General features: G+C 39.9%; 1 protein-coding gene across 5 annotated transcripts in view; it reads left to right on the plus strand.

The window, feature by feature from the left end:
- Positions 1 to 23,055, plus strand: part of MEIS1 (Meis homeobox 1) — a 141,620-nt gene that overhangs the window by 40,783 nt on the left and 77,782 nt on the right. The gene's annotated exons all lie outside the window — the stretch shown is intronic.

Here is a 23,055-nt window from a genome sequence, read left to right on the forward strand (position 1 = left end):
TAATATGAGAATCAGCTCATCTTATTTTATCCCTTGACCTTTCCTTCTCCTGTGCCATTCCAACTGCCTGCCACCTCCATAAAATGGGGTCAATAAATTGACCGAGTTCAAGATCAGAGAAGTATATTAGCAGTTGGAATGGGCATAAATAGTATGCTGCTTGGGCCCTGCTATACAAATAAAAGGTATTATTATTACTTGCCCTTCAAGGCTTCTCAAGAGCTCATGAAGAAACACCCACTAGGATTCCAAGTTAACGATGTCTTAAGATACTTAGATGGAAGTGGGCCTTTCAGAAATTCATGTTGGGTGTCCCTCTCCACTGGGTTGAAGCCATTTTCCTGACTTTACTTATCTGAATCTCTTTAGTGCTTGACTTCATTTCAAAGTCAGACGAAAGGGAGTTGGAAAGAAATGGAAAGAAACCAAATCAATTTGATTTGTGTTGTCCTTTGCAATGCACATACCTGTGTGTGTATTTGGGTGTCCATGGATATACATGTCTGACTAAAACTAGTGGGAAATAAAGTTGAAACATGAAGTTAATCTTCAGCAAAAAGGTGATTGAGAATTCAGATGTTTTGCACTGCTTTGGATGAGACCCACAGTAGTGGATTTTGTGTTCAATTAATGCAACCAAAGTTTAAGAGAGTATTCTCTATCTGAGTATAAAAAGATGGCTTTATTGAAGTTGACTCTAAGCCCATGGTAGGTACATACTTTAAAATCTGGCTTGATGATCACGTTTCATTGGAGTGCTGTTAGACAACAAAATAATTTTGTTTTCTAACTGAAATGGGCTCTACCAATTAGAATTGCAGTCTACAATGAATTTAACATGATTAATTTGAAAACCAAAACAGGAAAGTTAATTTTTTTTTTTTAGGCACATGTATGCTAGTTGGACTGGGAGTAACTTCTATACATGGAATTTTAAGCATTTGAGACATTTTATTGTTCAAAGAAAAGTTGCTGACTTCATCACAACTATAAGTCTAGTAAAAAATGGAGCCCGGCATAGTAAACTGGTTCAGAGCTGAGGCGGAAAGAGGTAACCTCTGACCTCTGACTTTTACTGGAAAATGATATGCAGCATGAATCCACGGGGCCTTTTTTCTTTCAGGTGTGTGTATGTATATGTTATGGTGTCGCTGCTCAGGGCGCTCTAGTTACGGTGATGTCAGCACTTTCAATAGAAAGCCCTGCTTTCAGAATTCAACTTGTACCATGAGTTTTCCAAAAGGTGTAAATGGAATCTCAATTCTTTTTCCTGTATTCCACAATTGCTACCTGGGGTCATAGCCTAGTGTTTTGTTTCTTCCTTTCTTTTCCTTTTTCATTTCTGGCTTTTCAAAAAATATATCATCCATGAACAGGCAGGCAGTTTGGCTGCTACGATGAAGGCTTGGGAACTGCACTTGCACTTGAATTTAAAGTTCTAACATGTAAGTTTTCTTCAACCTAATCTGATAAAAGGATTTTCAAAGGGCAAATGCCCCAGCCCAGTTCTTCCCCTCTGACATGTCATAACAAGGAATTAGGAAGTGTGCATGTTTCTCTTTCCTTCAACAAGGGCTCTCCAAAGGCCAATTTAATAATGAATTTGATTGTAAACGAAGAGCCATAGATCCTTGACAGTACTAGACTTTTCCACTTACATTGTTTCTCTTTATATTTTTTCATAAAAGACCACCACCTAGGGTTTTTGTTGTTGTTGTTGTATTTTTTAAAGCATTTTTTACATAAATTATCTCATTGGAATGAGCTCAGTTGAACCTTTCTAAAACAATCCTGCCTGGCAGATAAAACTGCTCTAGCCCCCTTTGACAGGTGAGGGAAATAAAGTGTGGATGATTTGAAGGATTTGATGAGTTCCCGGTGTAGTGTCAGACCTAAAATTTCGGTGTCCCGATCATTTATCTAAGATTCTTGTCATCGTGCCCTCTTTCCCTGGCTCTCCACCAAAGAACTAGAGTCAATTGCGTCCACCGTAATCAGATAGAAACTTAGACACTTTCTGTCCTGATTTCTCCCTTCCTCTCCTCCACCAGCTGATAACGTGGATGGTAGGAGTCACAGCCTCACTTTCACCTGTGCTTCCCTGTGGGTTCTCTTTGGCAGTGAGATTGATTCCTTGCTCCATGCGGAGTGATGCCTCAAAGTGTCGCTGCAACGACTGATGTACGTTTCTGTGCCGACCATGACCCTTCCAAATCTTTTTCTCATCCCCAAGACCTGTGGAGCTGGGGCTTTGTGCAGCCTTCTCATGAGCTGTGCAGAGTGGCTTCTACATGTTTCCCCTGTCTGCCTTTTCTGGCAGACATGGATGTGTAAGCCGTGCCAGCGTTTGGCCCATAGTGCATGTCCTAAATAGTTATTTACACAGTTTGAGTCCATTTTAGTCAACTGGGTAAATAACAGCCCTCTTCAAAAGATTTATAAATCCATAAATATGTCTTTATACATACCCAATAGACAGAAATAACTCAGTCTGTCAAGAACATATCCAAAGAGGTGTTTCCCCCACAGACAGGGGCAATACGTATTTTAAAACTTTCTCTACTGTATTATTTGTACTGCGTTTCTTTTTTCCTCATTCCTTTTCAATTTTCACCATTTCATTATGGCACCTGTGGCACAAAAAAAAAAAAAAAAAAAGAAAGAAAGAAAGAAAGAAAGAACGAAATCCCCCAGGTTTGGCCCTCTGTTAAATAACCTTATCAGCTGCACAGTGGAGGCATATAACAGGCTATATATTTCAACCGAGTCCCGTTCTTTCGGACTTTGAAAGTAAATCAAATAAAATAAGTCATCCAGGAAATCTGTAATGTTCTGACAGATTTCAAAATACAGTAACAATTCCTAGTTAGAGTTTCAGCAATTTGAGGGGTCTTGAGTACCTGATAATTTGCCAGAGTAGCAGCTGTTGTGACCAATGGAAGAGTTTTAGTAAAATTCTTACCTAAGCATAAGAATGAAAATACAAAATTCAATCTTGGGCATTCTGAAGAGAGTATATGTCAGGTAGGTAATTAATAAAATACCAAAAATATTCATTTTATTCAGGGATGTAATGTTTATTCCTGATTTACATACTAAATCTTTCCCCTAATTCAAATTATTTATCATGCAACTCTTCCTTATGACATCTGCTTTTATTTAATATTAACACCTGTGACCCCTGGCAGGAAATTGATTCTTTAATAGTAAAGTTCCTTTAAATTGGCATTGAAAAGGAAGGCCTAACAAATGTATTTGGTCGAGGGATCTGCTGCTGTTGCTATGACATTGATTTTGTCTACTCTTTAACTTCCTCAAAGCACTTCCAAAGATATGAGATTGAGTCCGTATTTTGTCCCTGTCAATTATTTGCTATTTTCTCCTTTCAGAAGAGAAAAAAGTACAGCTCCGAAATACTGGAGAGTGAGTAACTATCAGAGTTTGCCTTAAGATCTTAGTCTCTTGGCTTTGTAACTGCTTTAGAATGGGGTGTTTTCAGGACCTCCAAGCTGAGTCTCAGAAGCTGAGGTACACATCGGCAGATATGTATGTGACTCTTGTGTGTCTTTTTTGTTCTACTGTGTGCAACTGCCCTACTGACCATAATTGGGTCTACTCTAGGAAGCATGTGAACACCAAGCAAATAACGTGCCTTTTTGTACTCCTTCCATGGAGGGCAGATACTGTAAAACTCACAAGCAGCTTTAGCTATGACTGACCACATTTTGAGTTTGAGCACTTCTCCCTTTTTGGTTCAAAGTCAAGAGAGATTAATTTATGATCATAATAAAATAACATAAGAAGGGCTAACAGTGTATTACCATTCTTCACTTTGCAGAGGAAGTCATGGAGGTTCAGAAAGGCTCGGAGACTTGCCCAAAGTCACATACTGTTTGGTGGTAGGTAGAGTTAGGACTTGAAGCCATACAGCCTGACTTCAGAGCCCACGCTCCTAATCGGGAGTATCTTATTTGATAAAGTGCTTTGTGGGGCTAGGAATGATCCTTTGATGGACATTCTTTCTGTTATCAATTTGTTGACTTGTTCCCCGGTGTCTGCACTGGGCCTGGTGCCGTGCTCTGTCATGGTGACAAAGCATGGAATAAGCCAGAGTGTGTGCCTCCAGTGGGGGTGATCCTTTGCTGGTCAGTGAGAATCTAGTTCTGTGCGCTAAGTCGAACGGTGATTGAGATATTTACAGAGGAGCAAGATGACTGATATGATGAATGTGTATTATGTATTAAGAGCCTATCCCATTTCACTCATTCAAAGATTTATTGAGACCAGGAACATAGTAAATAAGTAAGGACAATTTTCTTGCAGAATATTTTCCACTTGAAGCTCATCTCTTTTCTTTCTTTTGTAAGGATAAATAAAAAGTCTTATTTCTGCATTGAAATTTGATGTAAAACATTTCAACCCTAAAGGACTTTAATGGTCCCTAGGACCTCTAAAATCCACTTACGAACTTCTTTCGGGGGCAGGACTCAGATCAACAATAGTATCTTTGCTCCCACTTAAAAAAAAAAAAAAGAAAGCAAAAACAGCATGTTTCTTTAAAGAGGGACAATTGAAAAGCACTGCTACTTCTTTATAATAATGTATCAATAGTTGCAATGCCTCCCACTGCCCCATCCCCCTTCCACACCAGCTTTTGTATGAGTTCAGGCAACCTATAGGCAGAAGGCAATTCCATTTATTACTGAAGGGACTCTCAAGGCCGTTGTTTCAGACCTGTGAAGCCAGCAGGCAGAGCTGGATGGGAGGGGGTGGGGAGCCAGGAGAGAGGGAGGTGGGGAAGGGCCACATAATGTTCCAGATGACTAAGCAACGATTTATATACCAGCTCGCCTTTTTACATGAAGAAGAAAAGTAATAACAGCCCAAACCTGAGCATTTGAAACAGTCAGCTGTCTGATGAATAATGGGATAGGTGGGAAGGAGAGCTCTGATTGGATGTCTTAATGAGCACATTTCGCACAGAGTTTGGGCCGCAGTTCCCCTTGACCTTTGCCCTTTATTGACCAAACTGACACTTCATTTTTCACATACTTCCAATTATGGCTTAGCTTAAGTGTTGCCCTCCCTCCTTTATTTCTTTCCTATGGACAAGTTGAGAGTGGTTGAGGCCACAGAAGATATTTTAATTTGAAAAACTACCTTAGCAACTCAGGTTTGGGATGTAATCTATAATCTGCAGTTTTTCAGATGAAAACACAAAGTGAATACTGCTTGTTTAGAAACAGTGTTCTTTCTTTCTTTTCAAAAAATCCCAACTGATTTTAGAAGCAAAATGTTTATAATAACCTAAGAACCCTGAAAATAAAGAAAACATGTTTTAAAAATAGTTCTTTTTTTTTTCATGTCACTTGTCTGCTGGTCAGAGTGATTTGAATGAGCTACTTTTATTTACATTTACTTCTTAATCCTTGTACTTCTCAAAGAACTTCTTATAATTCAGTGGCACTAGAATGCACTTAAAGTGGAGAGAAAGTAAAAGTAAAATATAATTGTGACCGTAGGCCTCAGCCCTTAGACCATTGCAGCCCCGTATGTTACTTTGGTTACACTTAGTGTCGGACTGCAAATTAAAGTGTGGCGTGTGCATATGCGGTGGCAGGCAGAATAGGAAAATGATTTCCTGATGGGAACAGTCAGGTGTAAAAAAGAAAGTGGAAGTTATTATGTTCCACAAATCCCCGTTATCAAAAGGTCCATATTATTAACTTATCAAACATGTTGAATTAGATGTATAGACAGAGAATCGTTTTCCCAAGCACACCCCATACTAGATTTACCATTCCTTTTGATTGACTCATCAAATGTGAATAACCATTTTCTGTTCTCCATTTGCTTGACTTTTAGCATCATGAAAGCAGGTCATCTTAACGAAAACTAACTTCATGTAAAAGTAGTAACTGTATATTTAGTTGGCCATAACTGTTTTCACAGAAAGTGCATCTTCTCATCTTTAGGCAGTATCACTAGTAAACTTGGGGTCATTATTTTTAAACAATTGAAAAATGCATTTGAAATTATTTATTCCCAAATAGATTTCCCTCTAACACACAAGTGTTTGTCTCCAAAGTGGATGAAGTGTTGCCTACTTTATTATGTAGCCCTCTGGCGTATCCATGGCATATTTTTACTATAATATGGTAATAAAAAAATATATAAAAGGCAGACAAAGGTTCTGCCTTTTTCTGTAAGGTGACCTCTGTTACCAAGTAACTGCTTTACTTATGAGCTTATTAAAAACTCAAAAAAATGAGCTTTTCATACTTCACAGGCATTGATGTGAAAATGAGCTGTCCTGTGAGTAGTTTTCTTGATCATTTTTAGAACAATTGATTAGCCAAAGAGCTACTGTCATTAGTTGACATTGACTGATAGCAATTTGTCACAAGCTCTGAAGGTCAGCTAGACAGTTGGAGTTTCAGCATGCCTTTGATTGACCTTTACTGATTCCATCCTCATGTGATTGTGTTTGAAAAGGTCTGACCCTCAATTGGAAAAGACAGGGCATTAATCAACAGGGTCATTTCTTATTTTTCTGTTGATTGCTCATTTTTATTTATGTGTGAATTCATGGTCTGGATATTTTATCAAATATTGTACTTTAATTTTTGAAACTCAAAAGGTGTGACACTGGTTCAGCATGGCCTTAAAACCACAGTTCTGTTTTCCCGTTGGTTTGCAGTGTTACAGTGGACTCGGTATGTGGTGTAGACTTTGCAGCTGACATTTGCCATTGTCACCTGTGCAGATGCTGGGGTTTTGTTGTATGTGATGGAGTAGAATTTTGTTGGTGGTTTTGCTGTGGTTGTTTGTTTCTTAAGAAATACCAACACTGGTGTGACTTGCAGAACTTCTCAAATTATACACCAATTCTCTGACTTTCATGGAAGTAATTACATTGGTTTCCCAGGAATCATGTGATAGTTTTAGACAAACAAACAAACAAAAAAGAGTGGTAAAGAATTATATGAATAATGATGTTATGTCAATTCATCATTTAGCTCTGCAGTCATAAGATATGAAAACTTTTTAAAAAGTTATCTTCTTTACAGTTTTACTCAGTCTGCTGTAAATTAGAGAAGGCTCCCCTGTCTGTACCAGCCTTAGTCTTTCAGTGAGAGTAGAATATGTTTTCTGTTGTACTGGACCCTGAAGTTACTGGTTCCTAATGCTCAGTCCTTTCTTTCTAAAACCGTGAGGTATTTTCCCCAAATGCATCACACATAGAAGAATATATTCTATACTCATGTTAAGAGCATGCATTTTATTGCCTTATGTAAATAATGAAAATGGTGCTTTGAGCTTTAGAATCACAGATCTTAACGTGTAATTACTTAATTCAGTTTCTAAATAAAGCCTTTCTTTTCTCTTATTCTCTCTCACCTTCCCCTCTTCTCTCAATTCTGCATGGGCTTTTAAACTATAAGCAATAACTTGTTTTGCAGGTCAGTTCTCCTAGACATTCCAGGGCCACCACACACAGCCTGGCACAGCTTAAATGCATTTCAGTTTCTACCCAAGGAGAGAATACATTGTCCCAGGTGGTGCATTCTTCACACAGTGTCATTCTCAGCAAGGCCAAAGTGAGGAAGTTAATTTTAGGGAAGCATCCATTTCACATAGTCCGAGTAGGTAAAAAGAGTCCAGAATTGTAATCGCTTCTGCAAATGGGCCAAAATATTATCATGGGTTGTACTTAAGAGGGGAAATGTAAATTTATACATTCTAGACAAACGATTAAAAATGGATTAAGCACTTAGCTATAGCAGGTGCTCTGTGTGAAGCTATAAAATGAAGAGGTCATGGTAGCTGCCCTCAGGAAGTTTGTGCTACCGAGAACACCAAGCATATGTAAGTGAAATATTGACTAAATACTGGATATTTTTAGGGAGCTGTGAGTGTATTGCACGACATGCCAATGGCCTAGATTTGGTGAACTCTGTGGTCAGGGACATTGAGAAAAAGACAGGGTGAGAAGGTATTTGGCCCAACTTAAGGAGGGCCACCTCTCCCTTGGTCCTCCGACTGTCATAGAGGCTCTGCATCTCTGGGGCCCTGTGAGGCCAACTTTGATCCGGACCCACTGTGGGACACTTGGTTCAGCCCTCCCAGGGCCTCTGCAGTCTGCCCCTGTGCCATTATTGCTTTCTCCGCCATCAGTCACCTGGCTGCTGACTCGTACTTATTCTCTTTAGGTTCCCTTAACATTTTGTGGGTGGTGGCGAATCCCTTTGGCAACCTGGTAAAGTCAGTAAATGTCTGGTCAGAGTAATATTTTTATTAATGCATAAAATAAAATACATAGAACTACCCAAGAAAGTAATTATATTGAAATCTACTTATCAAAATACTTAAAAAAACAACCAAGTGGCCATTTACTAATATGAATTAAATAACAGGGTCTAGCAGTAATTCTGTTGTCTACACTATTTTGAAATAGTTGTGACTAGGCATGATGTTTTAAGGTATTTGTTACAACTGCGTTGTGATAAGTAAATATGATTTCCATTGGTGAGAAAGTCACAGGTCCTGCTAATAGTTCTGTGGTTTGTTATTAATCTGGATACACACTTGAAAGAAATGCTAATTCCAATTAGAGGGTAGTGAGAAGAAAATGTAAACTTTTCCCTTTCCAAGTACATGGATGGATCTTCTGAATTCTAAGCATGGACCCTTTTGGGTGGGGGAGGGTCTGTGTAACCCAGGTTAAAAACTTACAAGCTTAATTTAAGTGTCATCTGCAGGAAGTATTCTGTGAACCCGCAGAATGAAGGAAGTGAGCCTCTTCTGTGTTGTCATGGTATCCCGTGTCTTATCCTTTCTCACATATTGAAATGAGCCATTCATGCATTAGCCTTCCCAGGACGCTGCTGGGAAGGCACTAGTCTACATCTTTAAATCTCCTGTGCCCAACATAGTTATGGGCACATGGCCATTGATGGATAATTATTTATTAAAGAGGATCAGGAACTCTCATGCTTTCAAACTGTGATTGCACTACATTCCCTCAGGACTGGTTTCTTCTGGATGCCAGATGGCTAATCTCACATGGCAATCTCTGTCGAAATGTAAATAGATACTGAGGTCTCACCTGTCCTAACTCTCAGAGATGCATTTGAACAGGGGGACTCAGGGAAAGAGTCAGTGGGTAGCCCTTTTCAGAAGTTGGAGGTAGATGGGTTTAGGGATGTACCTTAAATCATGCCACCCACATAGTTGCCTGTTCTGCCTACCCCTACTCTTGGGTACCATCCTCTGGCCCTGAATGAGCTTCCAGTAGAGGATGGATGGGCACCGGCAGTAGCATTTTAGTATCTTATGAGGGACGTTAGGGTAGGGGGAAAGAATGAATTCTGAGACAAGACCCTGTGGCAGGAGTAACGGTGCCACCCTGAGAGGACGCTTTTATGTTCTATGCTGTTCCCAGCAGCAGACATGATTCCATCCCCTGGGATGTGATATTTTGCTCTGCTCCTGAATTTATCTCGCTCTCCCATGAATGCTAGCACTAATTAAGGATAGTGGTAGAGGTTTTGGCTGTTGGCCTAGCAAAAACTAACCCAAACAGTAAATTTATGCCAAGCGTTTTCCTTAAAAAGGGATAGGCGTCGTCTACCTCTTACATTGATTGGTCCCAGAAGTGTAGTTGGTAAGTTGGGTTTTGCTCAAGTGTCTGGCTTTGTGGATTAGTTCAGTCTTGCAGATAATTTTCCATAATTACTTAACCTAAAAGCATTCTGTTTGATTAGTACAATTAGCTTTGGCTTTCCCCCATTTACCAATAGCAACCCATATGCATTCCCTCCTAGACATAGATCATCTTATTTCCTAACAAGGAATGACAGAAGTAGAACTCCCTATTGTATATGTCCATAGCAGGAGAAAAAGAAAACATGACCTTACCTGGAAAATCTTAAATTTTCTTCAAAAGCATATATTTTTAAGAAAGGGGGAATTAAAGCGTGAATGCAGAAAATATCAAAGTTGCCAATAGGCTTGTTGCTAGATTATTAGCATTAGATCAGTGCTGTCTCTTTAAAAATTTCATTTGTTGTAGTTTGAATCTTTCATTGAGTTCCCCAATTACAATGCACCTATGACAGCAGGACAGGGAGCACCTTGAGACCCTTTTCTACTTTGATACCTTAGGCAAAAAGGATATATCTTAATTTAAAAATGCATTTTCACATTCTCCGCTTCACTCTAAGAGAGGAAATTAACAAAGTTTATAGTATCCAGTAAGATAAAAATAAGTCGATGAAGAAGTTATAATGAAAGGGAAATAAAAAAGGGGCCAATCTTAAGAGTAGTACAAAACAATACAAGTATGAATTATAAGATCACGCACAGATGTACCATTGTTGGAAGTAGGCAATAATTTGGCTCTGAGCTTCCTGGCAGTCAAAATAAAGAGTGAAATAGAATTCGTTACAAGATTTACAGCACCCATGGAGGCTGTTCAGAAGAATCCCTTCAACTGGTAAGAAGACCTAGAGAAATTCTCCCACATGTCCTCGCACAGGGATCAGTGAGGTGGCACAGACTGGCATCTCCAACATCCTCTGTAGGGCTCCTTTTGCATTCCCCTTAGCTCCTAGCACAGTCTGCAAGGGTAAGTGCCTAATAAATATTTGATTGACTGATTTAACTAGGTGCCTGGATTCATATTCAGCCCATTGTTATTTAACTCCTTGGTATATAAGCTAGTCTTTATTTCCGTGGTTGAAACAGATGACAGCTTGCACTAATATGAGCTAAGATACTGATTATTTGGTGATGCCATGGGCCCTTTTCTCACATTTCTATCTCCTTCTTCTGACCATTTGGTGGTGGGTCAACTTCCTTCTTTAGTCTTTCCGCCCTCTATCTGGGGCTGGGGATGTAAGTGAGAATGTTCTTATCATCCTGGTGATCATTCCCTGAAACAGGGTTAATGGAGCCACAGAAATTCAGGTACGCGATAGTTAAAACGGAGATGTTGAGGGACTGAGCTGGGATGCCAGAATGGTAAGATTCAGGTGGCACAGTCTTTAAAAATGGAAGTCCTGATGGAATATGATCTCAACACATACATTTGGAGGTGGCCGGCTGTGTGTTATGAGTATTTGGTTTACCACATCCCAGCACCAAAAACATCCCCTTATGTGAAAGGAATAAATTTAGTGCAAATAAAGGGTATTTCTAGATATTGTGAATTTTGAGCTGATGAAAGGAATACTCCCAAAGGTATTAGAGGTGAAGACAGAAATAGTCCCATTCACTAACTTAATGAGTAGTAACTGAATAACCACTATGGACCAGCCCAGTGCCAGAACTGAGGTGTCAGAGTGAAAGAAGCCATTTCTGGAATCAAGAAACCAACAGTCCAGCGGAGGGGCAGACAGTAACCTATGGTAGGTTAAGTCTCATGACTGAGTAGGTTCAGCGTTTAGTGTAATTTGGAAGTAGAGGAATGGCACCTAACAGGCATAGATGAGGCAGTTGCCTTGCATGGCAGGCATTCTTAATCCATCACAACACCCTTTCTCATCAAGTGATTTCAATGGGACTCTGACATGGGTACTTCTTCACACAGCACTCTGGGTAATCACTACCTACCCCCCAGAGTTACCTCTCAAAGAAATTGACTTCTCTTTCCCAATCTCTCACCTTGCTCCTCTCAGGGGGTGAGACTATGTAGGAAACTTGGGACAGATGGAGAAGTAGCAGAGCAGGTGAGGCAACAAAATTAGTTTGTGTAAAGGTATGAAACCAAGAGAAAGGCTTCATTTATGCCTCCACCTGAGCAAGAACAGGGTGTTGGGAAGCAAGATTCTAAGGAGGTGAGAACAAGAGGTGGCGGGGGTCAGCCCAGGAAGGGTTATATATGTTTTCTTCAGGAGTTAGAGTTTGTTTGAGAGGCAGTGGGGAGTCACTGATAACGTTAGAGTTGTGTCAGGGTCAGATCTGCGTGAAGGAGGAATCACTGCGGGGAAGAGCTGGAGTTAGCTCTATGGTTTTACAGAAATGTTGAGGGCATGAAGCAAGGCAGAGGGAAGGGGCTGGAGAGAAGAGGAGGAGACTGGACTAGACTGAGAGACTGAGTTGTCTGTGGGGTGGGGGTTTGGAAGGGTTTAGGATCATGCAAAGGTTTCAGAATACTGCCATATAGACCGCAGGTCATTTCTGGCATCCTCTCTGTCTTAAGTGTAGCTTCACCTCTCTACATATGGGGACAATATAGCTGGTCATTGCTGACTATGGTTTTGCCCCACACCCTGGGTGGGCAGACGTGACATTTTCCCACCGCTTCCTGAGGGTGGCTCGAAGGAGTCCAGCTCCCAGTCTCTCTCTGCCACCTTTCTTTCCCTCGGACAAGGTTCTGGCTCCATGGGGACCAGGAGCTGTGTGGAAAGGAAGAGGCCAGCCACACTATCATGGGAATTTGGTGACTCATTTCATCAGTTGACTCCTCTGAAAATGAGGTGACTTCCCCCTTTGCTTGACAACTGATTGATGAACATTTCCTGAGTATTTGCAGAGTAGATGTTTTGTTTCACAGACCTTCATGCTCATGGACTTCCAGTGTGTTCTAACCCTGGTGCGCTTCAGGTTTCCACTTCCCAGGCTGTTAATTTTTCTTTTTATGTAGAATCTTGAAATTACCTGCCCAAGACTTTCTAGACCCCAGGACTGGAACTAATATACTGCTGTGCCTGCTGATACAACTCTGCTTATATTCACTTTTTGCCAGAATGTTAAAGAAAGAAGGATAATTTTTTTTATACTGAAGTAGTACTTTTTTTATCTGACTAACAACACTATCAGCTGATACTTAGTATGTCTACATTGAAAGTTGTCTTTAAAAATAGTGGACTTCATTTTGTGTGTCTAGACTTTGTTTTGTTTTCAGTTTTTACCTTCTTTCCCAGGATGTGGGTTTGTGTGTTTTTTAGGATTGTCCTTTACTCCGATTCCAGATGTCCTGATGCTCTTGATAGGCAAGGAGTCAGCATTGGACAACATTAATTGCTCTGCTAAGTAATGGGATGTTACTAAAAGCTACCTAGGGAGAAGTGGAAGCATTACTTTTAGGCTCCAGGAATGTTCCTTGGGTTCATTTTTCGTAACAGAAGTGGAGGCAAAAGGTTTGCATTATGTGGGTCAGAGTCATCGTCTTAGTAGCCATAGTCCTTAGATTTGATTTTCATATTTCAAATGGAGGCAGTTGGTTTAACGTGTCTTATTTTGCAGCTGGAACGGATTCTATTTTTAATCTGTAAGTCGAATATGGCACGGAGCCATGTGCTGCCGGGATCCAAACGCATAACTCCCGTTGATATCAGTGAGTTTCATGATGGATTGGAAAGAAGTATGTGGCCTTTATTCCAAATATCTATCTGACTCTTTAAAATGAAACATGCTGAACAAATCCTACCACTTTTCAAGTTAAAATGAAGTGTTTTCTAATGTAGCAACCATGCTGGCTTAAAGGAATAATGCAACAGTTCCAAGTAGACACACACACATAACCGTAGAATTGGTTTTCAGGCAGAGAGAGGCAACTGGGCTCAGGAACCTGGGCGGCGTAGTAAGGGACATGGCTGTACTGAGCTACACAAAATTGCCTTTAAGTAGAAAAGATAAGAGGAGAAAGCCTCTTCTTTTTGGATGGTACTCTGCTCATGGGAGTACACACATTATTGTTGGCGAGTAATTCTAGCAAGAGTCCTCCTGGACTTCCTCATTCTTATTATCCAGTGGTGGGAATGATACGGCAATATTCATTCAGAATCGACTGATGTTTGCATTGATAAACAAATGTACTCAAATCATAATTGTTATAAGAGGATTGTTTGATTATCTGGCAATGGCCTTGTTCTGAGATAGCTTCGGGATCACCTGTTCGTTGGGAACATCTGACAGACCTCATGTTTATTACCCAATTGAATGTCGGTAGCAATTGCAGCTAAAGATAAACAAAAATGCAAGTACTTGTTGACCTTGACTTTTTTCCACAAGAGATTGGACTTGATGGCTCTATTGCTGTTGACCTGATAAGGGTTATAAACAGTAGTTTAAAGAAAATATTTTATTCCCAGAGGAAAATGCCCTGTTTGCTGTGGGAAATGGCAGTCGACAAGTATACCCTTGGCCAGATTTTCTTAATCCACCTTTATTTGAGCTGTGGGAAAAGTCATATGGGCGGAAAACTTTTTATGGCTTTAATATGCAATTGCATAGATTGCTATAACGTGTGAACGCTGTAGTTAGCAGATTGAATACAGTATTAGGAGCAGCCAATGATGTTTCTATGATTTATGATACAGTAATATGATTTCTTTGGAAACGATCACGTTAATATAATATTGTATTTCAGAGATGCAGATCTTGTGAAAATGCAATAGACTTGTGGGGCCAAAATGCTCTTTCAGATTCTAATTAAGAACATTAATTGTCATTGGTTAGTGTTTCATTAGGGGCAAAGAGAGAGAAAATTGACCTGGTGAATAGATTTACATGGGACACTGCAGAAGTACACCGGGGGGTGTGGAAATCAACACGTTCCTTCGGGCACAAAATTTTAAGTTCCAGATTTGAATCAAGAGACTCTGGGTCATTAAGGATTCCCATTTCTTGGGGAGGCATAAAGCCTCGGCGACTTGTCCTGTTTGCTCTTAAAAATCCCACTGTATTTTCCTTTCGAGGAGAGGTGCTTTGGCTCAATGCCACTGGCTTCAACTTTTGCTCTTAAAATGTTGTTTTGATGCATAGTGTAGTGATGGCTGAATTGATTTCTGTGCATAAACGGTGGCCTAGATTCTTGCCCTGTGGAAATCCATGGAATTAAAACTGTAGGTTCCCGGAGTGATAAGAGGTAAGCAAATGATTAGATATGCATGCAGGGAAAAAATTGAGATGCTCATAGAATGGAAAAAAGGGTCTATATAATTTGCAAGTTTAATGTAAATGCAAGCCACTAATACAACTAATAATTTAATGCTAATATGTGAGAGTAAGGAAATGCAATTCTAATCATTTTCTATTTGGCGTGTTCTCAAAGAGTTCTGAGCAAAAATGTACTGGATTGAAATATGTCCCTGGCTACCCAGGATGAAAATCTGGTGTGCTGACAACTGTGGCCCTTATGAAACCTCTGGGACACCAGGGACTCAAATTTCTGTCTAGATAGACATTGCGGGACAATTTGAGATTGCAGACTGTAAGCCAGAATTTCTTGCAGAGAGGCTTAGCACACTGGGCTATGAGATTTATCCAGTCGCTATCCAGGCTCTTCCAACATGCCTTTTTAAGTAGTCACTGCTATTAATTAATCATATAAACTACATTTTTTCCCCCCTAAAATATTTGACCTTCTATTCTATTTTTCAAAGTACAGATTTCCTTGTGAAGCTATCTCAGGCAAGTTTTGGATACTCTTTTTTGAGAACAGGTTCTCTGAATGAAATTTTAACATATAAGTAAAGAGAGTCATGCCATATATAACCAATAGGGAATTTCACGCTGTCTTCGAAAGAGCCGTAATAACAGCAGAGTTCCACTCTCCCCAGGCTTCTTTGCTAGGCCCCATTTCTTTCCATGTGGATTTCTTTGGAGAATAGCTGCTTGCTGACTTCCACTTTCCTATGAAACTTTTTGTGAAGAACAGTGGAAATTTTTGCAATGACAGATGCCAGTGCAGATTATTATGATATCCATTACTTGGTGAATGAAATTAGGAAGAGTTTATTTTTGACATGGAGCATACCTTTCCCTATGACAGAAAGACTATAACCTGGAAGCTTTTAGAAACAACAAGAACAACAAAAAACCCCCCACACACATCCTCAGGATTTCAGGATTACTGGAGAGTCTCTGGTTAATATGTTAGAAATGAGCAGAGGTGAGTCTGCTCCCTGGTCCCCTGCAGCAGGAGGGCACCCAGGACTCCCAGCTCAGGCTCCTGTTGGCTGCATGCGGGGGACTGTGGGAGGGGCGCATGCCACATTCTTCCTAGTAGTCACTGAAGGATGTGGCAAGGACGTGAATTGTTTGTGGCTGGCTCTCTATCCTGCTGCTAGGAAAGACTTGGGCGTTTATCTGCATTTTTCTGAGCACCAGTCGCTGTGTAGCCACCTCCTAGGCCACTTTGTGGGAAAGCTTTCTTTACGGTGCATGACGTGGCATTTCTTGTCACTTCCTCAAATTCCTTCCCGCTGCCTATCAGCATTGCCCTGGACTTATCTGGGTTGAGCTTCAGCCAGCCAGAGCTAATCCAGGTTCCTATTTCAGAGGAGCAGAATGACAGCAATGAGGCTGCCATTTCTCAGCTTGTGAGCTGGGGTCCTGGGAGGAAGAAGCCAAGAGAAGAGGGGTTCAAGAGTTGGGGGCCATTAGCTTGCTTTTCATTGCCTGATACCCTGAGTCTCCTGTTTATTCCCCTCAGTCTTACTTTTCCATAAGGTTGACCATCTAATTTATTTTGATGTAGAGTTGGATATAAGTTTTCCATCTCCCACCTAATGAAAGGGTATCTTTACCTGAGCGTGCTTTCATTCCTTCCACTGAGCTTGGCTCTGACAATTTGGAGCCTCTCAGAGGTACTTATGAATTGAGAAGATTTAGAAGATCAGAGACATGTGGCTCTTTTGTTCTGATCTTCCATTATTTAACAAATATTTATTGACTACCCACTGTGAGCCATGTCCAATGCTGGGTGATGGGGAAAAAAAATCTCCTAAGAAATAACATATTTTTTTCATGCCTTCAGTTTATGAAATGTGTCCACCCAACTTAGTTTGTGAGCCTTACACCAACAATCTTTTAGCAGGACAGCTGTTTATATCTCCATTTTTAGATGAGAATTGCCCAAATCTGACAGGGTATAAGTGGGAAAACCCCAGTACTTGAATCAGCCAGGTTTTTCAACTTTGACACCTTTCTTTTGTACCAGGGTAAGAAGTAGTCGAGTAAGTGATATCTTTTTGGTTCATTTATTTCTGAAATGCATTTGCCATTTCTTACTCTCTCATTAGGAAGGGAGAAGAAAGAATAAAATTAGGAAGGAGCTTTAGAAGGAAGTGATCAGGCACTGCTTAGCATTATATTTCTTTTTATTCATTCATTCATTCATTCATTCATTCATTCACAGAATACCTCCTGTATACCAGACACTGTGCTAAATCCCAAGACAAAAAATATAAATAAGACTAATTCCTGCCCTCAGGAAATTTAGAGTTCAGTGTTTGTTGTTCCTTTAGCTTCAGAACTAAGAAATGTCTGGGACAAACATATTTCCTGATGCTGTTCTCTTTAAAAGTTACCTACTTTTTCATTCAATTCAGTTGACGTTCTTCCGAATTTTCAGACATGAGGGGTTTCAGTGTATGATTAGGTCTGAAGCCATCTCCCGTTGGTCTCTCCTCCCAGAAAAATGGCTTAGGTTTCCCTTCTTTAGGTAGAAGAACAACCTAAACTCACTTATAAAATGGAGGTAATATTAGTACCTACTTACAGGGTTGTTGAGAAGATTAAACAAGTTGATATATAGAACTTAGAACAGTGCCTGGCAGGTACTGCCATTATGTATATGTTATATAACATATAACATTATGTATATCTTAGCTGCTATCATCATCACCATCATCGTCATCAGTTTATGTTTGTTTTTCTCTATGGAAAAAGAGACTGGGTTGTGTTGGTGCTCATTTCTGAGTGTGAGTGGTGACATAATAAGGAATTGAGACTATGGTACTATTCCAAAATATGCCTTCACTTTACATGGAGAGTGTTTATCTCCCTTTTGTGTCAGGACAGAGGGCATTCTAGACTTGGTGGGCCACTGAGATTTCCACTCATACAAGACTCCCTTCTGTTGTCCATCACTCCCAAGTTATAAATCTGTCACTTTTACTTTCGGAGGTGATGATGAGGAAATGAATGATTAAGAAGAGACTTAGACTGCAGAGGATACTTTAGTTACCCCTAGGCCATTGGTCCACTGGTTTCTTTTTAAACAATGGCTAGTGTTATTTCTACACCACATATTAAGGTGTCTGTGAGAAAATAAGGTTTGCAGTGTCAATCAAGGTGATATGTTGAATGGCGTGTCTCTTATGGATAGTCAGATTGAGGTAGGGTTCTGTGTTCCTGGAGGACCAAGGCCGAATTACCTCACAGAAGCCCAGTCAGGATGGAGAATGTCTCTGCCCACTAACAAAGTTTCTTCTCACATCTGTGGTCTTGTCTTGTCACAGTAATCTTTGGTCTTTGATGAAGCTACCGGGCAGTTTCAGGCCTTTGAATTTCAGGATGCCATGTTATCAGCAAATTTTAAGATACAGGAAGATAATCCTTAGTATTACAGATAAGTTTTAATAGTACATAGACCTTGAGGACTAGGTTGATGGCAATTGCAGTTGGTAAAATCTGGTTCAAAGTATCTCTTGCCTATGAATAGTGAGTATGAAATGTTGATGCTGGGAAGTTATGGGGAGTCAAAACTAGACTTACAGCAGGTTCTTATTATTTATAGCAAGTCAGCTTTACTCCTTCTTACACCTGCAAAATGACTGCTGGTGCTGCTCTCCCCCACCTCACTGTTCATGTCTCTTCTTTCTCTTCTTTATTCGCACAGTGCTGTAGCCTCGGCATGATGACAGCGTAGAGTCTGTTTCCTGTCTTGACTGTTTTAACTTTTTTCTATCCACTCTCTCAGGGCATCGTAATGTGTTTGAATTTTTGTATGAGTTGCAAATCCATCCCTTTTCAAGGGAGTAGAGGTAGTTTCCTAACAACCAAACGTGATCTAGTTCCTTTTAAAGAGAGGAATTTCTTATATGTGTGGTGATGACTCTGTTCTGTTGTAACACATACGGTGACAGTGTTCAGAGCCCCTCACTCCAAAGTCAAGGATGTTATGTAGAAAGTGAAAAAACACAGGGCAAGACTTGTGAGCATTTCATTGAGATTTTCCCCCCTACGTATTACTTCTTAGTATTTTCTCAACTTTCTATTAGGAATATTTTCATATATAGGGAAAAATAGAATGAATATTGTAATAAATGACTAGAAGCCACCATTGCATTTGAACAATAGTTAACATTTGGCCATATTTGCTTTTGTCTATATACATTGATACACGTATATATGTGTATATGTATCACTATATGTTTCTCTTCAGTGAAAAAGGAATATTTAAGAACCCATACATTTCTGAGGATATAGATAAATTAGTGATGCCCACATTTCCTCATCAAAGCATTGAAACGCTGATTTTGGCATCTTAGAAACAAATGCTGAAACATCAGTAGAATACAGTCGTGAGGGTTAGCTCATGCTGAGAAGTTATTATTTCAAATACTTATTTACGTGTACTTCTCAAGGGGAATGTGGAACCAGGAGAGCAGTTTCCAGGCTCTTGGCCTCACGTGGAAAGGTGCTGGCTCGGTTATTAGATGGCCATCAGCTGTAATCAGATGGCCATCCGCTGTGGCTGGGTGGCCATCAGCTGTAAACAGTTAGCCATTAGCCACTAATATAACTGCCATGGCCACGCTAGGGGGTGGGTTGGTTGGTTGGTTGGTTGGCAGAGAAGCAGATGGCGGATTGCGGCTAGCAAGTGCAGCTAGCAAGCAGATTACATTGCGGGTCGTGTTGATCCTACTTCCTGTGTCTTGCCCGGCCACGAGTGAGACTGGGGTGCAGGAAGACCCCTCATCGGGATACTGGCAGATGTTTGCCTTTGTGTCTCGATCAGCTGCCAGAGAGAATATAGTGGTATGACTCCCCTATCCATGGCTCCGTTGGTGTTCCTTTTTGGCCTCACCATATCCTGTGTTCTTGTGCGGGGAGCTGGACCAGAGTCCCTGCATTACAGTGAACTTTTAAGTGTCTTTCTGTGAGGCTGTCTGGTGGCCTGGGAAGACCACTGTGGGTGGAGTGCAGGGGCCAGTGCCATCCTCTGTGCTCTGGGTTGGACGACACACGTAACCTCACTGAGACGAAATTTCTTCTGTAGACAAAAGATGTTGTGCTGGATAATTGAAATGTATTCCTTCAGTTCTGAAATCCTGAAATTCTAAGAACCAAGTTGAAACTTTGCATGCAAACCTAGATAGAATGAAGAACTTTCAATAAACATTTTACGTATAGATTGAAATTTGCAGAAGGTTAGTAAACTTCACATAATTTCATGGTCAGTGAGGAGAAATTCTGAATCTAAGACAGCATTGGTAAAAGCAATCAAAAAGTACAGACCATCCCCAGTATCTTGGGTTTTCAGAATATCTGGGTACAAAGTACTGTCATGGATTTGATTTTTTTATGTAAAGACATAGCTGAAAGGTCAAATGCATATCAGCTTTTTTATTGGATGTGAAATATGTCTTTATTTGGTTATTATTAAAATTTTCAAGTGATTTACCTATTAAATATTTGTATTTTGCTTCCGCCCCCCCGCCCCTGCCAGTATACTTTATCTATGTGGGGGTGGGGTGGGTCAGGAATGACTGGAATAGATGGGTGAATATGTTATATCCAGTGTAATATTTAGTTAGATCATGTGTGAGGTTGCCTGACGAGATTTAGAGAGGATTTTCATTTGTTCTCTTTGATAAAATGTGTACTTCTGAGAATAATGTGAATAGGTCAAATATACAATGAGCTTTTGAGAAATTATCTTTTCTTCTCCTTCCAAGAAATGATGAAGAATTTTTAAAAATCTGCTTATACACATCAGCTGACAGTGTCAGCATTTGTTTGTCATGTTGGCTTTAATCTCTTGATAACAAGCTGACTACATCTTTCCCAGCACACAGGGGTAATAGAAACTTCACTCTGATATTAGTAAGTGAAATTTCCAGCAAAATCCTGTTAGAGTAATGTCCGCCCTAATAAAGGGCATTAAAAGTGGGGGTGTACAGGAGACGGAGGTGTTCCTATTCCTGATGTAAATAACTATCCTTCTGCTGCTTACCTGCCAATCTTGGGTTCCCTAAAGTTAATTCTTCCTAAAGTTTTTTGTTTTTAACTATTTGATGAGAAGATTACACTGCTACAGTCCAGCTAAAAGGGATGTATTATTTGAACCTCTGCCATTGTTTTTAAAAGCATTGTTTGTGTTGTAATCCTTTCAAAGAGCTAGCCAGTAGCTGCTTTCCTGTTTAAAGAGTAAGCTCTTTCCATTGGCAGATCACCTTCATTTAATCCTGTGAAAGTGCATACTTAATTCTTAGCAACAATGCATTTTTAGCATCAAGAACTGTATTACCAAGGAAAAACTAAATATGGTAAACAAGTAGAAAAATAAGCCTTAGTTGTCTAAGAAGGTAATTGAGTCTTGCTTTTGGAGCCTTATATATATATCCCACTTGGTATAATTAGCCTCTGTAAACATTTGAACTACTTTGTAGTTGAAACACTATATATTTCAGGAAGCAGATGAAGGAAGGTTTTTTTTCAAGTTGATTCCTAATATAGCTGGGTTACTTTTCATCATCGGTGTTACTTTGGGGTTTTATTGCATTAAAATGTATCTGTGATTGTTAATATAAGCCTTCAACCAATTTGCTTAAATATTGGAAGCTGGCAGGATGTGAACAAGCATGGCATTGTGGAGAATATCACCCAGGCCCTAGTCAAGTGTAGAATGCTGCAAAAGCATTGTGCTAATTTTAGCTTACAAAGAGGATGAAGATAAACTGCCTACTGCTAGTTTGCCATATGCTATCCTGGTGATAATATTCAAGTGCAAAATATTCCATAGAGAGTCTTATTGTTTCAGTAAGAGAAGCTTGGATAAGAGTTAAGCAAATTTCTGCTCAGTGAGTTTATAAGAAATAATGAAGTAAAACAATTCTCAAATGCAGGTAGATGAAATCTGCTAAATTTATTTTGGCGTTATTGACTTTCATGGGAGTTGACAGAATTAGTTTTGGTTTATATTTGATCCAATTTTATCTATTTTTCACATGTAAATCTTAAAAATCAATCTGAATAAATATTGATCTCTTTCAGAGAAGCAAAAATATAGTTTGGATTGCATAAAACTGCTTAAAAGACAGCATCCCTTGAAGTTCAATAAAGGAATAAAGCAATCTGTTCAACTGGTTTTAAAATAACACTTTAAAAAGCCTTTTTAAAAATGAAAAAGTCAAAATCCATTACATTTCCATATTTGGCAAATTCAGCTCCTACAGTTTTTACCGAAGAGTGTTTGACCTATTTATTTGTCACTGAGACCACTTCACAGTGAAGGGATTGTTAGTTCCTGCAAAACTGAGAAAAATCCAATGTGCATAGCGCATTTGCAGATGGAAACAGACTGTGTAGCCGGATTTGGAGGGTGGGTTGGCTGGAAGCTTTGTGTTAACAACTGGTGAAAAGCTTGACCTTTGCGTGACCTAGGTCAAACAAACCCCCAACTCAAGAGTTCTCCTTTGACATAGATACCTGTTTAGGGAAGGGGGCCAAGAAAGGAGGATGCTGATAAAATTGTTATAGACTTGCAAGCTTGCTTTTTTAAAAGTTCTAGTTCACTTGATTATTTTCAGGCATGGTGTCCATCTTGGAGTATTATACAAAAGACTGTAGATCTGTTTCTAAGTGTCAAAGGGACAGGATGATGGGGAAACATTTCTTTCTTCTCTCTCTCTCTCTCTCTCTCTCTCTTCCCCTTTTCCCCCTCTCTCCCTCCCTCCCCTCTCTCTCTTTCTCTCTCTTTTTCTATGATATAGGCAATGCATAGTTTTGTTTTTTCCTTCCCCAATGCAATATGATCTGGGTTGTGATTCACAGAGTTGAATGAATGGGTTGAGCTCCACTGATGAAAACATTTGATAAAGTGGAAAATAAAAGCTCTGGCAAGGATGAGATGGCAAGGCTTCCATTGTTTGTCCCCACACTTTGTTTTTATAGGGGTTCTCACAGGAACAAATAATTGGAGTAAATAAAAGCAAAATAGCACTGTTAGTTCGTATCGTGGCCTCACACATGCTCACAAGTCAACTTTGGCAGGAAACTAGCAAAGGTCTGTTCCCAACCATTTGCGTTGCATCT

This window comes from Rhinolophus sinicus, linkage group LG05 (genome assembly GCF_036562045.2).
Source record: "Rhinolophus sinicus isolate RSC01 linkage group LG05, ASM3656204v1, whole genome shotgun sequence".
In the NCBI taxonomy this organism is placed as follows: domain Eukaryota; kingdom Metazoa; phylum Chordata; class Mammalia; order Chiroptera; family Rhinolophidae; genus Rhinolophus; species Rhinolophus sinicus.